At 40.6% G+C, this 18719-nt stretch overlaps 1 protein-coding gene across 1 annotated transcript in view; it reads left to right on the top strand.

The window, feature by feature from the left end:
* FAM13A (family with sequence similarity 13 member A) overlaps nucleotides 1-18719 on the top strand; it is a gene marked incomplete at its 5' end in the record, with an annotated part of 124806 nt that overhangs the window by 24082 nt on the left and 82005 nt on the right. The window lies entirely within an intron of this gene.

The following is an 18719-nucleotide window of genomic DNA, read 5'->3' as shown; positions in this document are numbered from 1 at the left end:
GATAGGGCTGAACTATAGGCCTTCCCTTGGTAGGGTTTTGTGAGTACCCACTGATAGAAATCACCTTAGCCTTCATTGGCTGAAATTGAAACATCAGAAAGTAAGTTGCAAAAATACAAGCTTTTGACCTTGGCAGAACAAGAAGCTTGGTGTGAGCCCAAATTCTGCTGGTCAGGTGAAAACATCTCTTCCTTTGCAGTGTATCAAAGGTCAGTTGAATCTGAACTGCAGGGAAATCTGTATGAGTCGGACCCAGCTGCCTTTGGAAGGATTGGCTGTTTTCTTATGTGGTAAATCAGTGAGTAAGTCCATAGCTGTTATTACCATTCACCTAAAATGCTTCTGCGGGAGGAGACAGAATGACTGATGACTTGCATTCTCCCTCCTGTATGTTACTGAAGTCACGGTGACTTCTGAGTGATGGAAATGATCTGCCTGGCGGATAAGAGTGATGATTAGCAATTGATGATCACTTCAGCAATAAAAACAGGTTAAGAACAACATAATTGTAAAAAGATGCAATACTTTAAAGAGAAACCCTGAAGAAAGGCTTCAGATATGTCACCCGTGTCCTTCAAGCCTCAGCCAGTTGCAAAAGCAAAGAGCTTTTCACTTTTAAGGACTTACTAGTAATTGGGAATGCGCAAAGGAAGTCACCTGAGAGATCCCCACAGCAGTTCTGAGATCTGAGCTATCAAAGCTCAAATTGATGACAACCAGATTTACTCCAACTAAAGAGCCTGAAAGGTAGAGTTACTCAAGGAAGATGAAAAATGCTGCCCGTCGCTTTGCCTCGGGAGAGAGATGACTGCCTGAGAGGAATAAGCCATGACTAAACACAAGGGCTTACGTTGTGTTTGTGTCTTCGGTTATTGTTGAAAGCTTCCAAATTCTGCTGGCATCCCCAAAGATTACTTTCATTGTATCCTAGCAGCTATCCCCTATCCTGGCCAACTTGTATAATAAATTAGAGATGGTGCACTCAAAGAGAAAAAAACAAGTGCTAATAAATGAGATCCAGCAAAGAAAAGTGACTGCCAGTTTGCTAATGTGTGAACATACAGTACAAACCAGCTGATCTCTCACATAAAAGAACAAATGCATTGGAGAATTATTCTGCGTGACCTGGGTCACAGTGTCTATAGAATAGCAAGCCATTTGTAAGCAAAGGTGCCTGTTGAATGTGGAGGTAACTTTCTCCCTCTTGGTTAAGTACAGTGCCTGTGGTAATGTGATCTTCCTATTGTGTGCTCCTGGGTGTGTAGTGTGGGGCTAGGGCTTACTGAGACACTAGTCTTACAGAGGCATTAGTGCCTCTGGTTGGAATGCTGCCGTTAACCTTACCTTTGGGTAACACTCCCAAAATGGGGATAGAGGTACTTACAGGAAGAAACTAGTCTTTACAGTGTGTTGAGAGATTATCTGTGTGATGGTTAAAGCCATCGGTGCTGATACAGCTGTTTCTTGATCAAGATTTTGGAAAAACACCTATAGGCAAGAAACTTCCTTATACAGGGAGACAACTGCCACAAATTTACAGAAGGACTAATTTGGATCAAAATTTGAAACCCAGTGACAGTAGCTTAAAATAAGGGAAGACATCATAGAATCATCATAGAATGGCATGGGTTGGAAGGGACCCCAAGGATCATAGAGCTCCAACCCCCCTGCCTGTTGCTCCACATTGTCCACTCACAATCATGTTTTTTGAAGTAGACATCAATCTGATATCATTAATTTTGAGCAAATACCCAGAAACCAGAGTAGTGGCTCCTGCCATCCCATCCCAAGATGGGACTGTACCTCCTCTCACATGCTTGGTGACGTATACTGTCTTCCCAAACTTGCATGACTCCTGACATTTCATGGTCTGGATATCTTAAGATTTTCCCATGCTTTGGCCATAAAATCAGTGGATTCTTAAAACCAGGAAGTACTGATCTTTTAAAGTGAAAACAAGGATATGCGGATCATTTGGATAAAGTCCTGAAAGCATGAAGCTTCTCTGAGCAGTGTATTGGAAAGGAAAAACAGCTCGAGTGGAGAAAGTTGTATCTTTTCTACCATATTGGTTGTAGCTAGAGGAAATCCACTATGCTACAGGCTTGCAGAAGTAGTGAAAGCATTGAAATCTGGTACAGACTGCAGAAGCTCAAAGAAAATCTGTTTTAAGGGAAACAAAAGTTAATAAATTTTAGAGATGGGGAAAGAGAGATGTGATTCTGTAGGGCTGTTGATAGCGGAACTGTCATTCTTGCTGTGTATATGCACTGGGGAGACACAAGAACGCCTTCACAATTGTATTTCTTCTTTCAAGGTTTGCTCAGTCTTTGGGAAAGACAACTTGTGCCATATAAAGGGATTTCTTAGCTTGCTTTCTCAGTGATTCATAATTCAGAAAGTAAGGGAGCCAGAAATCTCTGCAAGCTGCATACCAGTCCTTGCTTTGTCAGGACCATAAAACTGCCTCTTGCTCATTGCTCAGGCATATGGTAGGGTTATACATAGAAATAGTGGGGAGTTTTTCTTTGTTTAAAACTTTTTTTTAAATGCTTAAAAAAAAAAGGTGGCATTTTCACAAAATCGTAAGTTTATCTCAGAACAGTTTTTATTTCAGTGGGAAATTGAACTGTCAAGTTTCTGATGCCTTGCCTGGAAGGACTTCATTAGTTTCCCACTCTGCCTACTACAATGAGATCAATATGGTCTTCTAGGCAGGTGGCCAGCAGGTGGAAGTATAACATACACTTTCTTCCAGATATATATATATATATGTATAGGACATTCTTTCCCATAATTCTTCTATGTGATTGATTTTATTATTTTTAAATTATTATTTCATTATTTTTTTAAATTCCAAATTCAGTTTAGGCTTTTTGGGGTTTACAGGTCTTATTTGCAGCCAGCTGTTACTACAATCCAGTGAAGAAGAGTCTCAGTCAGTTGATCAATAGGTTCCTCTAGTTGAGAGAAATGGCTTGGCTGTCCTCTTTAGCTATCTGGTCTGTGTTGTATTTTTCAGATTTTCAGGATCATAAATAGCTTTTTTTTTTTTTTTTATTGGGCAGCATTGCATGTGAACAGTCAAGTCTGAGGTTATATCTGCACTGCTGTGCATTTATCACATCGTAAGTGTCAGGGTATTACAATCAAATATTGTTTATATTCTGCTTTGGAATACAATTTCTAGTGTTTTAGGTATGGTCCTGATTAGATTTTTCTGGCACTAAACTGAGTGATAACTCATTTAATTAAAGATTAGTTGGTCTTGAGTTACAGTATTGCCAATTTTATCATCTTCTTGGACAAATGGATCTCTGAAGCCAATAGTAACAAAAACCCCCACCCCAAACCAACACAACTTTGAATGAGGACCTTTCATTTCCACAGGTGTTCGAGTGCTGTTCCAACTGCAGCTGCATATAGCCTTATTTTTTATAGCTAGCCAGGGTTGTATTGTTACATCTGTGATGGAATGGGACCTTTGAATGACACCGATAAGGCCTCTCTGATGATCAAAGATAGGCAGTAAAGAGGATTTTTTATTCAGTTCAAGTGGGCAGACCATTCTGAGACTGACACTTGGGAGATTTCTGGAATTACCCTTTCCACTGGTTTCAGGTGAAATGTCGTCTTTAGTAGCAGGATGGTTTTTAGCTCGGTAGCACCTTCAAATAAAGCGTGTGTCCTGTGACCCAGCTATGCAGGGTTACAAGATTTTAAACATTTTTTTTAACCTTTTCTCTCAAACGCCTTCTTAACAGAAGGCTCTCAGTTTTAAGAAGCAGTCAACTCAGAGCTCATAAATGTTTGCTCTGGAACATGAACACTGGCATGAGGAGGATGTAATGCTGTTCCTGGCTTAGTTACGTATTTGAGACAGGAATGCAAAAGGCTTTTCTCTTTCTTCCCCAGCAAGGTAATAGAATCCATAGCCCTGTTCACCTGACGCAGTAGATAAAGCAAGTTTGTGTATAAAATTTAAATTACAATATTTAAGATTAAATTAATATTCAAAGTACCAATGTCAAGTAAAATTATAAAGGTGCAATTTCAATATTGTGAGTATAATATAGGTGCATTCTGAGGACCTCTGAACAGGGGGATTTCACTCCCTGAAGAGCTACAGAAACTGGTCTCTTGCTGGCTTTTGCAGGAGCTAATAGTTTTAAAACAACCCTTTCATTTTAGATGCAATTAACTTCTTTTATTTCTATCCTGTTTATTTCCAGTCTTCTGACAAAAGCTGCCACTTCAGTTGAGGATTAGTTAGCAAAATAGTACTTTGAATGGCTGCAAAATTGCATGGACTGTATTCTGCAAGTCTGTCTTTAGGTTCCTAAGGAGGCAAGCAGTCCACTGCGTGTAGCTGTGTCAGTTGGTGCTTGGTGTGTGCAAAGTGTGTGGTGCCCACCCCAGCCAGGCAAGACCCTAAGCACTTTTTTATATCAAGAGGAGTGCTCCAGCTTACTCTGGTGGCACAGTTTTGAAGTGGGCTGCTTGTTTGCTGCTTCTGATTGAACTCTCAGACCAAATCGTTCAGCCTTTGATAGGATTTGAGCCCCTCATCCCAGGGGAGAGGTAAGAAAGGTAAAATGGTTGAAAAGTTTTCCATCTTGGCTTGAATTTGCTCCATTTGCAGTCAGCTGTAAAGCTCCTCCTCTACTGAAAGCCAGGATGTTTTGGATTATTTCCCTAGTTGTGTAAAGTGAGATCTTCACTAATAAAAGTTTCTTTCCCGTCTTCAGTTACTTTCACTTAAATACCTTAGCATGAGGTTCTAATCCCTTGAAAAGATCTGGGAGAAACTGCAGAGAATTTACGAACTCTGCAAGTGAGTGGGCTCCCCCTAAATAAGTCACCCTTCCCCACCACCTCAGTGCTCTGGCCCCATGGTTGTACATTTGGCAGACATGAGAGCAATCCCTCATTTACGTCAGGAAAAAAGGCATCCACCTCTAATCCCTGTTATGCTGCCCTGGCTAAGCCTGCAGGATCTAGATAGTTTCCTTTATTCTTCTTTCATGCTTGGGACCATTTTAGCATCATGTTAATGGGCGGCTTTCAGTACTGGATTAATTCTTTCCCATCAGGAGGCACTGGGAACTGATCTCCTTTGAAAGTGCTTTCTGAAGGTCTCCACAAATGTTTCCATTTCATTCAGTATCCCCTTCTGTGGGCAAGTCATGCCAGTTTTCTCCTGTCTGGAACAGGGAGCCCCCAAGGGAGGGACTGGTGGCTTCACATGGGAGATGAGAAGATGGGTGGAAAGTGCATGAGGAGAGGGAGCACCTGTGGAAGTCTGTCTCTGATTTTCTGTTTAGTGTTTCTTCAACTAGCATTCGCTTTGCAGTTGTCCACCAGTGAGCAGATGGACATGTTTATAGTAAGGGTATATAGTGATTCAGCTGGAATGACATTTTAAGATGTGAGCTGACAGGAAATGAGCAATGTGAGATTTGTAGGGGAAAGTTTATAAGCCTCCAAACCCTTCACCTATAGCAGATTCCATCTGGAGTGAGGAGGATTGTTATGTTTAGGCTGTGATTCAGAAAGGCAAGCAGAAAATCAGATGATCCCGAAACAATTCCTTGTGTGATTTTTTTTTTTTCTTTTTTAATAGTTTTCCAGTGCTTCTAGCTCTGCTGTTTTTGACAACGTATGTAGCACTAAAATAGAATGTTTCTGCACTCAAAGTTCATTAAATCATGAGATTATAAATCTCTACTTATGGTGTTACTAAAAGGAATCATAAATGTTTACATAAATACCTTAATGCTGAGCTCTGTAATGTAATAAATGATTATGCTGCCATTTCTTTCACTAGAATTTCATCAACAATATTTTCATTTTAACACATGAAAATTTAGTGTGCTTATAGGGAACAGGGGTGTATAACAAACATCTCTCTATCCTGCTCTCCATATTTCTAGTATACTATAGATTTTTGACATCAACTCAAGTTTTGCAGTGAGATTTTTGAATTTTGCTTTTTCCTCCTATTCCAATTCCACTGTGTTTATTCTGTTTCTTGCTAATTAGTTGTTCAGTTAATCAGGTTACACAAAATGATCAGTATTAGTTCCTCTGTATAAATCAGCAGTCAGTGCTGTCTTTGTAATAAGGATATCTTGCCAGCTGCAGAAGTGATCCAAAGTGATGAGGTGTAAGACATTTCTCAGCCTATGGGGGTTTAATTCTTGCTGACCTCTGCCATTAGCTTCATCTGTAGTACTTTGAAAGCTGGAGCTTCAGAAGGGCTGGGAGCTGAATTAATTATTTTTCCCATTATAAAAGAACAGTGAAATGCTCACTGACTTCAGCATAAGTCCTGTGTGTTTTTGAAAAGCCCTCTGAGTACTGCAAAGATCAGTTTGTCCAGGAGAAGCTTGTTGGTACACCCTGATGTGCCAGTAACGTCCACTGCTTTGCAGGACTTCTGGTGCCCCAGAGCTTCCTGGCAGTAAACGGCGCGGGGCAGTCAAAGAGCAGCAGGAGTATGTGGTGCAGGGACACGAGGGGCCGGGCGCTCTCTCTATGTCTGAGTATGTGTGCTCTTGAAAATCTGATCTATCCAGCAGATCCCAGCAGCATTTGACCTGAATTGCCAGCAGTGAGCATCTCAGTTTCACTACTAAGGGGTCTGTTCTCTGTATGCTGGAAATCTTAAACTGGTAACTTGAGCAGTATAGATGCTTGTGTCTCCCTAATTTACTGCAACATCAGCCACTCATTTTAAAAGCAAAGCTGCGGAATTCTATGTGTGAAAAATCTTGTGAGTATTTTGATTTAAGATCAGAAATGCAATTAGCTTTCCTGAGGCTGAGCTTAAGCAGCTGTAACATGAGATGCAGGTCTGGAGAGCCTGAGTTTATCCCATAGCTAGGTCATGTTTTTCTTTTAGGTAGTACTTTTTCTATTTATGAATAACACTACAGATAAATCAGACGCCAGTTTTCAAAATTGCAAGGGAGAATAAAATGTTCTTCTGGAGATGATCTTAGCTCTGTTATTGAACACGCACACACGTAGGTATTGGGTACACTCAGCAAGAGAGCAGTGTTGTTGTGTCACTTTATAAATGTTTGATTTGTTTTTTTTTCATCTTAAATTCTGCTGCAGGCTCCTTATTTGTACCTCAGCCATGAGCTCAGTTGTGGCCATTGACCACAATTGTATGACGCCTCAGCCTTAGCAGCTAATTTATAACAGGCACTTACAGATTGTGGGGGTGGCCCCAAAAGATGTGTGTTTTCACTAGGCGAAGTCTTTGTAACCTTTTGCAAGTTCTGGAGTCACATTTGATCCCAGCATTGCCAGTTTAACTTTTTGCAGTGTTCAATAACTGATCCTCTTGGGTGTCTGGAGACACATTTCTCTTTTCCTCCTAGAAAATACAATGATATTCCACAGATAGAGTTGCCAGGATTGAGGTATATCATGGGATTATCAGTATGTTTGTCATTTCCTTCTCTATATTGCAGTCCTCTCTAAAAATAATGGATTTCCGCATCTCCCTCTCTTGCTTTTGTATCACAATGCATGACCTTTGTACGTGTTTCTTGGCAATAATTGCAGTAAGTTAAGGTTGTACTGAAGCGAAACAGAGTAACCTTTAGCTGTTTATTAAGAGATATGGTCTCAGGTAAAAGGTCATATATATAAATAGTCTTGGGAAAACAAAAGGAAATGAGGGGGGAACTGAATATAGGGTATTAGGTTCATACTGAAAAGCAGAGATGCCTTTTTTGCAAACTCAGAGATTCTGCTTTTTATTACTAATGTCTGAAACAGCTCTTCTGAATTCTGGTTATTAAAGTGTAAATGATAGCAAGATAAAAGAGCTAATAGATACTGAGATGGCTTTGCTCTTCTTCCTATATGCCAATAGCAGCCAAGGCAAAAATCCCATAGGTAAATGCTAACTGTTTCAATCTTTCTTCCATGCTTTGTTTAGATAAGAGAAAGTTTAACAGCTCTGCTAGCATTGTGGTCCCTTCTAACTAGGATGTTTTCTTCCTTCACTTAGGGAGAGATCCCTAATATATTGTGAAGAAGTTTGTTTATTTACTGTTCATGTTGAATCACTGTCTGTATTTTTCCTGAAGGTATTTGTGCAACTGAATGATGACTGAAATTTGAATATAAATTCATTATTTCATCCAGTTAACATTCATTAAAATACAGATGACCACATGAATTAGAAAATGCCTTTGAAATCCCTGTGCTATTTGCTATGCAATTTTAGTCTTAAAAACATAGGTTATTTTGTGTGTCTTATGGATCCTTAATCAGCCACAAGCTATTTTTCATGATCATAAAGGGGAAGAGATTCCATAATTTCTTCTTGTGAGGAGGAACAGCTCTGTAATTACCATGGCCCTTTTGCTTCTGCATTGGCACCGTTAAGAGCACCGCTGTGTGCTGCAACTGCTCTGGGGAACTTTGTGCAGGGGACAGTGTTGGTTTGGGTAGCGTTCCCTGCTCTAGTATCAAAGGAAGGGAGAGCCAAAAACTCTGAAATTCACTGTTCTGTCTGGACTGCTCCATGGACAGCACTGCTGTGCACTTCTGCCATAGCCCTGGGAAGAGTCGCTGGTGTGACCCCACTCACACCTACCTGAATGGGCATTGTGCAGTTACCTGGGGTGTAACATTCCCTCCTCTGTGGTATGCAGCTGCTGACCCAGGAAAGCATCAGCTGCTGCAGGCAACCCCAGTGCAATTGGCTAAGGCATCATTTCTGCAATCATTGCAAGCATTGAATTCACTGGATAATCCTCTTAATGGCTGCTCATCCTATGTAAGAGTGGCTGCACTGGCTCAGGCTTGGGAGCCATCTAGCCTAGTGTCCTGCCTCCCACACTGGCCATAAGCGGATGTCCAGGGAAGAATAAGAATAGGGCAAGGTGTTTCCTTCAATTACTCTACAAATTCGTGACTATTCTCAGAGGAGGCTTTCCTGGTCTTGATGTGGTTTGTGTATTTAATGATTGATGTCCAAAGTAATTGTCTGGTGTACCCCTTGCACACGTGTAAGCTTTTTGCTTCCACCATGTCATCTGGCAGAGTGCACCATAAATTGCTTCCCCTCCTGTGAAGAACTGACTCTTTTTGTTTGTTATAAACACCACTTTTGCTGGTGTCATTTGAAGGTCACCTGAGCTGTATTTTGGGTTTGTGGTGGTGTTGTGTGTTGTGGGTTTTTTTAAATGAAGGACATAGTGAACAGTCTGTCTTCTCTCCACCACCCATGACACCTACCCACTGCCAGATCCTCCCTAAAAGCTGCTGTGATTTTTGTTTTTCTAATGAAAAGCTGATGCTGACGTTTGCAGCCTTAATCACTGCACTGACAACAACTGGTTTTTTTCTGTCAAAGCCACTGTATGGAGTCAGTGAGCAAACAATTGTGTAATAGCTCTTCTCTTCTGGGGCACAGGGCCAAATACTTTGATGGAGTAAATTGGATGACATTTTGAAGTTCAGAGCTGCACCTTACTTATATCAGAAGACAATCTGACTCCTTGTTTCTGTAAAAAAAACTTCGTCAAGAAAAAGCTTTGCATTTACTAAGTTTGAGCTTGTTTTAATTAAGACCATCTTCTAGGTATTAGCAACTAACAAAATAGAGCTGATGCTTTTTAGCAGCTTTTAAAACTTGAACTGAAAATCCCACAGGCTGCTTTCCTCTGATTATGCAGTTTGTGAGGCCAAAAAAGAGATGAATTACTGTACGAAGTAGGGAAGATATGGGTGAGCAGAGCAGTACTAACGAGAGTGTTACAAAGATATCTTGGAATATCAAGTTATCAACAAGCAGGTTTCATCTCTATCATTAAAATAGAGCACAGTGTATAATCATTGGTTTCTCCTAACTTTTTTCCCCTAATTCCTTCCCGGGGTAATTGTCATCAGATGCATTTAAACTCTTGTGTTCCAGTGTGGGAGTCTGTTGCAATTACAAAAGGCTGTGAATTCACTGCAGTTTTATATCTCTGGGACTGTGCTTGACCAAGGCTGAAACTTAACAGTTTTTATGCCCATTTAACAATTTGTTGGAAAGAATAAAAGGATAGTAGTTCGGTTTGAATTTTGTATCTCAGACAAATATGATACAAATATGCTGTATGAATCCCTCTTAGTAGTGGCAATGGATAAAGGAGCCAGTGCAGTTTATTCTGTTTGAAAAGCTGACCTACTGTAGCAACTATTTTCTCATTCCATTGGAATTCACCAAAATTTTGCCAAGGCTCTCATCTAGAGCCAGTAGTACCAACTATTCAGGATGTAGGAGATGAGGTCTTTTTGTGCCAGGGTCTTTCTCTCTTTCCTGCTGATATTCATTATCTCCCTAAAATTATTTTAAGTACATAAAAATAAATACATAATTGAACACTCCCACCCTTCCACCAGTAATCCCAGTCGTTTGGTTCGACCAAAGAGATAAACAGAGAAGTGCAAGAAAAGTAGCTAAGAGACTTTGCTAAGTATCTTATACCCTGTCTGTGATTTAGTCTCTCCTTTAAGGATGTCCTTGACCTGTTGTGTTTCTTCATTCATGTGGGAGGAAGCTAGGAGCTGGAGTACTCAACCACCTGTCTTTATTAGCATCAGCGCTTCTTGAGGTTAAAGGATTATTCTCTTGAAGAATAAATAGGTCAAAGAGTATTCCAGGGATGCTCTAATCTTTTCTAATCATTGAGATCTCTATTGTTAATTGGTTTACAGCTTTTATTGAGGTGGAGGCGTATGCGTTGTAAAATCTGTGTTTTGTATGACTTGCAAAGAATCTGGCAGAGAGAGAAGACCTTTGTTACCGACACAGCAGCCTTCCTAAGGAAGAGGAGCTGTTCCTTGGGACAATATAATTCGTCTGATCTAAGTGTAAAAGTGCTGGGATCGGATTTGAATGAAGTGAGTGATTTTCTTGTTTGGCGGATATGGACAAGTCAGCTGTGCTCTGTAGTGTTTTCCGATAACAATCGGTGTTTGTAGCAGAATTAGCTATGAATCTTATTCAAGGGTCGGGAAGCAGTGCTGTAGTAATTCAGAGCTGAAAGATAGTCTCATAAGGAAGATCTGAAAGTGCCTAAAATTTGGTACATTCACACATGTAACAGATGAAGCTTTGCTTTATGCTGACCTACTGCCGAATTGACCATTTGCTGATAAATATTGCCTATCAGAATTAAGAAATTAAACCAACAGTCTCTGGCTTTCCCCATGATCTTTTCAATTCTTGCTCAGAAAGACACCTAGTAATAACTAGTGGTACTTCATTCCATGATGAGCAGGTACTGTAGTTTGGACAGGTTTTGAAGAGATGGCTGCACCATTCAGAGCTGATAGGTGGCATTTTTTTAGGGGGGTTGTCTTTGGGAACTGTGAGATGGAGAGGTGGCCCCTGGCAGCTATTGCAAATAAGCAGGACTTGGGTAATTTTTCAGATGTAAACAGTTAAGTTTTACTGATTGTTGAGCATACAGAGTTGAGCAAACAAAAGCTTGAGCTTGTTCTGCATCCAGTATACGCAGTACTGGAAACTTTTTCCTTCATATCAGAATGGAAAGTCTGCAATTGCTAATAAGCTTTACCTCTCAGCATTCTCTGAAGGTCCTTAATTGTTTAGAAGAGTGATGTTCAGGTAGTACTTCTGTGTGGGATGCAGGCTAGTTGTTTTATGGTTCCAATCTGATTTATCCCAGCTGTATAGTAGCCATATAATTGTTTTTAAAGGCAATGAGGCTTTAAAACACAACAGATTTCATCCTGTAGTTTCATAAGCAATGCTAAAACTTAATAAACAGAAATTAAAAAAAATGCTCAAGCTTCAGTAATTGAGATTAACAGAAATGTATGTAAGCAATTACATAATAAAGTTAGGGAATTTATGCAAGTTTGTGCAATTGTGTAGTCTTCCTTATCAGAAACACAGACATCTGCTCTTTAAGTGTGTACATGACTAAATTTTGACATTTTTAGTACTCTACATGGAATGCAGATGCCTGAATTCAAATACTCATATTTGAAAATTACAACTTATATTTGTTCCTTCAGTTACAATACCAGAGACTGTTCTGAGTGCCAGGGTCAGATTTTTGAAGATGTACAATTATTTAATCTCTACTACTAGAGTTAGGAATCAGTATAACTGTAGTAAAAAATCTTAATTTTTTTTGATCTGCAAGTTCACAAGATGCTTAAAACCCCAAATATATTCCAAAATATGCTTAATGAGGTGTGATACATTATTGGCAATGAGCGTGTGCTCTTTCTACTTTTTGGATTTTCAAGCTGACTCCCAGTCCTTTAAGAGCTAATATGTAACACTAAAACATTGACAACAGCACATTCTCAGTTTGAGCTGTGTTTGAGGTTCTGGTTTCACTTTGTTTGCTGTAAATTTTCCAAGTAGCCTTGGAACCTCCACAGCTTGCAAATGTGACTACTAGGCTTGCCTGGTACCTTCTAGTAGGTTTTGTCTTTCAAATTCTACCTTTTGTTTTAATGGCAAATTAACCTTGTGTTAACCTGAAGTTAAAGAAAGATAAAACAGCCAGATTGTAGAAGGAGTGGTATAATCTTCTGCTAATGGTTGCCTTGTAAAAGCCAGGTTGGACTGGAGGACTATAGGGGAGGGGACAGGGAGTTTACAAGTGTTGGAATAAACTGTAAGTATGATATTTTCTTAGAGAACCACAAAAATATGCCTGTGTGCACTCTGCCCAGTGCAAATAAGATCTGTTGCCACAGCCTGTCTTGAGCTGACTTGTGGAGGTTAATGTTTAATCAGTTCTTACCTAGGCCTGCTGGAGCTGTTCTCAGCGTGGGGATCTGCTCCCCTGGAAGCGTCACGCTGTGTCAGCCTGATGCATCTACGGACCGAAACACACCGACCTGCGCGCGCGGCTACGGAATCCGCCGCGGCGCAGTTAACGGTGTGCTGTCAAACAGCGAGCTGCTTTTAGCGCGCTCACTCCTGGTCTCATTTTTCATCTCCATTCAATGTAACAAAAGCAGTTACTCTACTGTGTGATTCCTGCAATCACTGGCTGTTGTATGCTCGTCTTAATAGTATCCAGTCAGCATCAAGCCTGGTCCCACACAGACTGCAGGAATGTTAGTTTCTAACTTTTTTCTGGCACATGACAGGAGAATCTGATCTAACACACCTACGTGACTCACTTTGAGTCACTTGTCTGTAATAACTCCTACTTAAAATTAGAGGTGTACTGAGGAATATAATGAAGATACAATGCCATGAAAATGAGACATGAAAAAGACCCGTGAGATCACCTTGAAGATCCTGTTACAGTACAGAATGTGTTTTCTGTTTGTTTTCCTAGTTCTGAGGTGAATGCTGGATGAGCAGGAAGTTTATAATTTTTTTTTTATCTCCCCCCTTACTCCCCTAATTGTTACATGGTCTAGTGGAATTTCTAGTGGAATCTCAGCTTATCTATATTACCCAGGTTTGATTTAGAGGGCCATAAAAAAAACGTACTACTTGAGCTTGGACACGTGTTGTGCCAGTTTATTGGTATGCTTGGAAGTGCTGTTCTCCTTCTCTTCAAAGTCCCTAAGGCCTGAACCTGCTTTTTTACAGACTTCGTAAACAGCATTCTTTATTGCTGAGAAGGAAAAGTACTTGGAAGGGTGGGTAACAGGAGTGAACCTTTGCAGTCATCATCTCAATTCTTCAAGTTCCTTTGTTAAGGAGTTGGCCATACCATAGTGCAGGTCAGGAGAAATACAGAGGTAAAACTAATTTATTTTCCTTGATGGATCTGTCTGGGCTTAATGGGATACGGTGCAGTTCAGGCTAGTGCCACCAGTGTCTTTTAGGCAGCAAATTCTTTCATTGCTGTGTAATTCATTGTCATGCTTGTGAATGGGAGAAGTACCATACATGGAGAAAGACAGGTTTCTCACCAGCTTGAGACTTTCCAACTTACTTACATGGACTTCAGTGGATGGAGCAGCTCTGAATTTTGGCACAGCTCATACTTTTCTATGCAGAAACCCCTTGGCAAACACATCCTTGTTTACACCTCAAACAGCCAACAGGAAGGATAGAGGAATGTGATGGGCTCTGTACTGACTTGCCTCTGTTCCTTCTCTTTTGATGGTCTCATTAACATTTGCCCTTTAACAGCATAGCTGATATTTACAGAGCATTTGCCTTAAGGTTCCTGCGCTGGAGGTACATTTATTTTAAGAATATGTTGCAATATCAGATGGTGCCCATTGTAACTGCAGTAACCTATCATAATTTTAATTGCTCTCACTGTTGTTATGAACAAGTAGCTGGATACAGACAGGAGCAGGAAGTCTGCCCTGTGGGAAACTGCAAGCAGAAATCACCACCATACTCAGCCTTCTAAGTTCATTCCTACACCTCTCTGCTTGTGATCACCTGACCATATTTGTTCTTCTTACTCTTGATCCATCTTCTGATCAAACTGGGAGAGTCCAAAGAAACCAAGCAAATACAAGACAGAAGTTATTCGCAGAAGGGCAGTTGTCTCTCTGGTCAGGTGAGAGCTGTAAGATTTGATTGCAAATACTTATGTTATCCTAGCTGTCTGTAGGGAGGGTCTGGCTCTACATTCAGGATAGCGCTGAGGCTTGGCTTGTCCGTTTTTCAAGAGGCTGCAAGTGTTGGTGCTGGGCAGAGGTACTCTGACTATGGGCTAGATAGGTCCACACAAGGAATTGATACAGACCAGCTGTTCACCAGTGGTGACCTGTAGTGCTGTCTCCACCTGAGTATGCCCGAAAAAGGTTAAGATGATGCCTAGTGCTTGTAGTGTCTAGTTATCATAGTGTCCAGTTGTCTTTGTTGGAGCCTGTGACAGAATTCCTAGTTGGCATAAAGTGTCTGCTTATGAAAGCAACCTTGGGACCTATTATCAAAGCTTCCCTTGGTGATTTGAGACAGACTGCCATCTCATAAGCATCTCTGCTGTGCTTGATACTGCGAAAACAAACTGAAGCTGAAGGATAGCCACCAGTATGGAGAAAAGGCCATAAGAAATACTCAGTTACTTCCTGTGGCTAAGTAATGGCAGATCCACCTTTCCATTCCCCATATGTGAAATATAAACACAAGAGAAAAGAAGGTAAATGCTGTTACCAGTCCACTAGCTGTTTTTACCAATGAGGCTGATTTGTCCCAGCGTTGTACTTGATGGTGATGTGCACAGCTGCAGTCCCAGAGCGTAAGAGAAAACACAGCCAGCCTGGTGTGTCAGGGCATTGCCTGGGAGCGCAAACACAGGAGTTGAGAAGGGGGAGTTGGAGATCCTTGGCGTTTGAGAATGTATTGGTGAGCGACTTTGCAAGAGTATGTGGACTCTGGTTTATACATGGGGCAAATTTAGGTTACCAGGAGTTTGTTTGCTGAAGTAATTGCATAAATTTAAAAGAGGAAACTGGATTAAAAAAATACTAAAGACTAGAGTCCCCCTCAGTGCATTAAGACCATCTGTGATGCAAACATAGTACATGCCAAACCATTAGCTGATGGAAATCTCTAGGAAGGAGTGCGAAAGAGGATTATTTCATATTGTGCCGGGAAGCATAAGGAATTTGGTAGTACCTCAAGAGGAAGGAGGTATTTTTGTTGTTATGTGCTTTTTCCCATATATTACTTTGAAACTAGACAGTATATCTTCCTGGCATGAAGGCATGCATGCTTGTTGTGCTTTTTTAAAATGTTTTTAGTCCATTGGGGAATCCTCAGCATACGTGTTGCTGACATTTCTCATTGATGGATGCAGTTACCAAATCAATTCTAAACATTTCATTTCAATTTGCAGTGAATTGTCTGTGCATTCAGCTATAAGACATTGTTCTCTGCTGCACCTATAGGCCCCTGACTTGAGAGGCCTATGTCAATCCCACTCTTTTCTCTCTGCTTTGAGAAAGTTCTCTCCACCCCAATTCACAACATTCTCCATGCTAGGTTTCCTTTGGCAAACATGCCACACAGCACTCAGCAATCACTGTGAGCTTGATAAGTCTTCTGGCTTGAGGCCCATACATCTTGTCACTTTTTGGGCTCCATCCTGTGCATGCTGCAGGCTGGCAGCATTTAGACAAGGGTGCCAGTAGAGCTACACAGGGTAGGAGGCTGAAGGGATTCCTTTAGGTAACCGCACCTGGACCCCTAAGGGTCCTTAAGGTGTTGCTGGTTCACTCCAACAACCTCGTGTTGCATATTATGAAGAATCCTAGATTTTAAGATAATCTTACTACCAGGTTGATTTCTTGAATTTGAATGTTTTTAGGACAGGATATATTTTTGGTTTCAAATCACATCTTTCTGTAGTGTACAATTTTTTAATGTTTAGCTTTCAGGGAGAATTTGGAATTTGTTTTCTGAATCTACTCTAGTGGAAGTATTGACAGTGTTACTTTGCTGTTCATCCTGACCTTACTTGAGCACCAAAGTGTCAGGGATTTCTGGTAAAGCACTTAGCTTCGTATCCAGAATTTCCAGTTGCACAGAGTAGACAGGCAGATTTTATTTTTCTAAAATATCAATAATGTGAGCCTAGTCCCAGGTCATAAGAAGTGGCCACTTAGCTATCGAAGTATTTTGTATTGGGTTTATTTTTCCTACATAACGTGCAGCAAGATATTTACAGTAAAAGTTCTTTTTCACTGGTGGTGCAATGATTCATTAAGTTGCATTGTATGTCTCAGGGAATAGAGCTAATGGGGGAAAAAAAAGGAGTCAGTATTCAAGGGAGGTTATGCTTGCCATTGTCTAGCCTTCATCGTCATATATGGACAGCTCAAACACAGGTAGTGGCTGCCTAAATAAAAACATAAGGAAACACAGGTATCATGGGTAAACACCGGGAAACAGAGACACAGTTAACATGTGCGTGGGGCTTCTCCCTTCCTGTGCCTTTCCATATTAGGGGACTCACTGCATAGTCTGGTTTGGCTTAAAGTTTCAGAAGTGAGTCTGGGAAGAAGATAAATGTAACTAAACATTTTCCAGTTAATGCATCTGGAGGCCAAAATAACAGTATGTGGTCCCCAGGGTCCATGCTGCAGTCGTGTTCATTGATGCCTTAAATTTAGAGCAGAGATTTTAATTCTGTTGCCAAACTGTGCGGATTCTGAGATGCCCCACATCTGTCAACTTATTTAAATATGAACATAGCTGGAATTGATTGCTATATGGATCTCCTCTTCATCTTCCTAGTGGGAAGAACAGTGAGCTCAAATGCATTCACTGAGACATTGTAATTTAATGGCTCTGATAAAGCAGAGGTGCAGCCTCCTTGAGTGGTTTCATCTGGCTGTAGACCAGAATCAGTCATATTGTACAGATTTTTTTTTTGTTTCAGACTTTTCTAACACCAGCTTTTCTAAAGTTTTACAGAATTTGGGGGGGGGGGGGGGGGATGGAGGGGGGAAGAACTGGGGAAAACTGTTACCATCTCAGCAAATCTGAGTTTGTATTCAGAATCCCATCTATTAAATAAAATGTATTTATTGTTCTTTGTTGAGATTATCTCTGTGGATCTGGTACAGTTAAAGACTGTGAGTTTATTGTGATTTGGGCATCTGCAACATTAGTGATTTACTTGATGCTACAGCATTAATTCAGAACTTCACTGAAGATGGACAAAATGTGGTAGAGCAGGTACAAACAAGTAAATGGTCTTAAATCTGACACAAATTAATTCCTGTAGAAGTCTGTGGGCTTTAATCAATCAGTAACAAAGACATGACTTTAACTTTGAGAAACTTAATTGAAACAAAATTGTGAGATTCCAGTGAGGAGTGAAATAACTCTGGAGCTAGAAATAGGATCTCTGCATAGCTGTGCTTGAACTTGGCAGGTTTTCTGAGAGCATTTGCAAGACCTTACCTCTGGAACCATGCAGTGTTAACAAAGTTTTCAAATGTGTGTTTACTTTTAAGCATTTAAGCAGTTACATTGTTTGTTGTGTCCTGTTTGAGTAGGGGTAGAGTCAATTTTCATCCTAGCAGTTGGTGCAGTGCTGAGGTTTGGATTTAGGATGAGGGTCACATTGATAACACATTGATTTTTTTTTAGTTGTTGTCCAGCAGTCCAGGACTCTTTAGCTTTTTTCACTGCCTGGTCAATGAGGATGTGAGGGGTGGCCAAGAAGCTTTGAGGGGACACAGCCAGAACAGCTGACCCCAACTGGCCAAATGGGTATTCCATACTATATGATGTCATGCTACATATATCACTGAAGGTTGTCCAAGAGGCAGGGCAGCTCAGGAACTACCTGACCTGAGCATTGGATGGAGAGCAATTGTGCTGTGCATGACTTGATTAGTCTATTGTTACTATCCTTCTCTTCCTTTTTTTCTCTTACTGAACTGCCTTTATATCAAAATATTTTCAATTCTCAAAAAGTTGGGTTTTTTTTTTTTTTTCTTTCCAATTCTCTCCCTAATCCCACTGGGATGGGGAAAAGTGAGCAAACAGCCATGTGGTTGTTTTAGCTGCCTGACAGGTTAAATGTAGAGGCTGTGGTGATGTGGTTTAAAGGAAGAAATATTCAGTTCTTTGAATCCAAAGAATCTTGTCCTCATCAAGACACAGGAATTTGCATGAAACATCAGAACTTGGTTGAACTTTAAACTTCACACGCTTTAGGATAGCATCAAGTTTATAACTTTGAGTGGGGTGGTGTACAGAGGAGGTGTTTTAGTGATCT

This window comes from Gallinula chloropus, assembly GCF_964237585.1.
Source record: "Gallinula chloropus genome assembly, chromosome: 4".
NCBI classification, from domain to species: Eukaryota; Metazoa; Chordata; class Aves; order Gruiformes; family Rallidae; genus Gallinula; species Gallinula chloropus.
The sequence above is the reverse complement of the archived record's forward strand: the minus strand, read 5'-3'. Positions and strand labels throughout refer to the sequence as shown.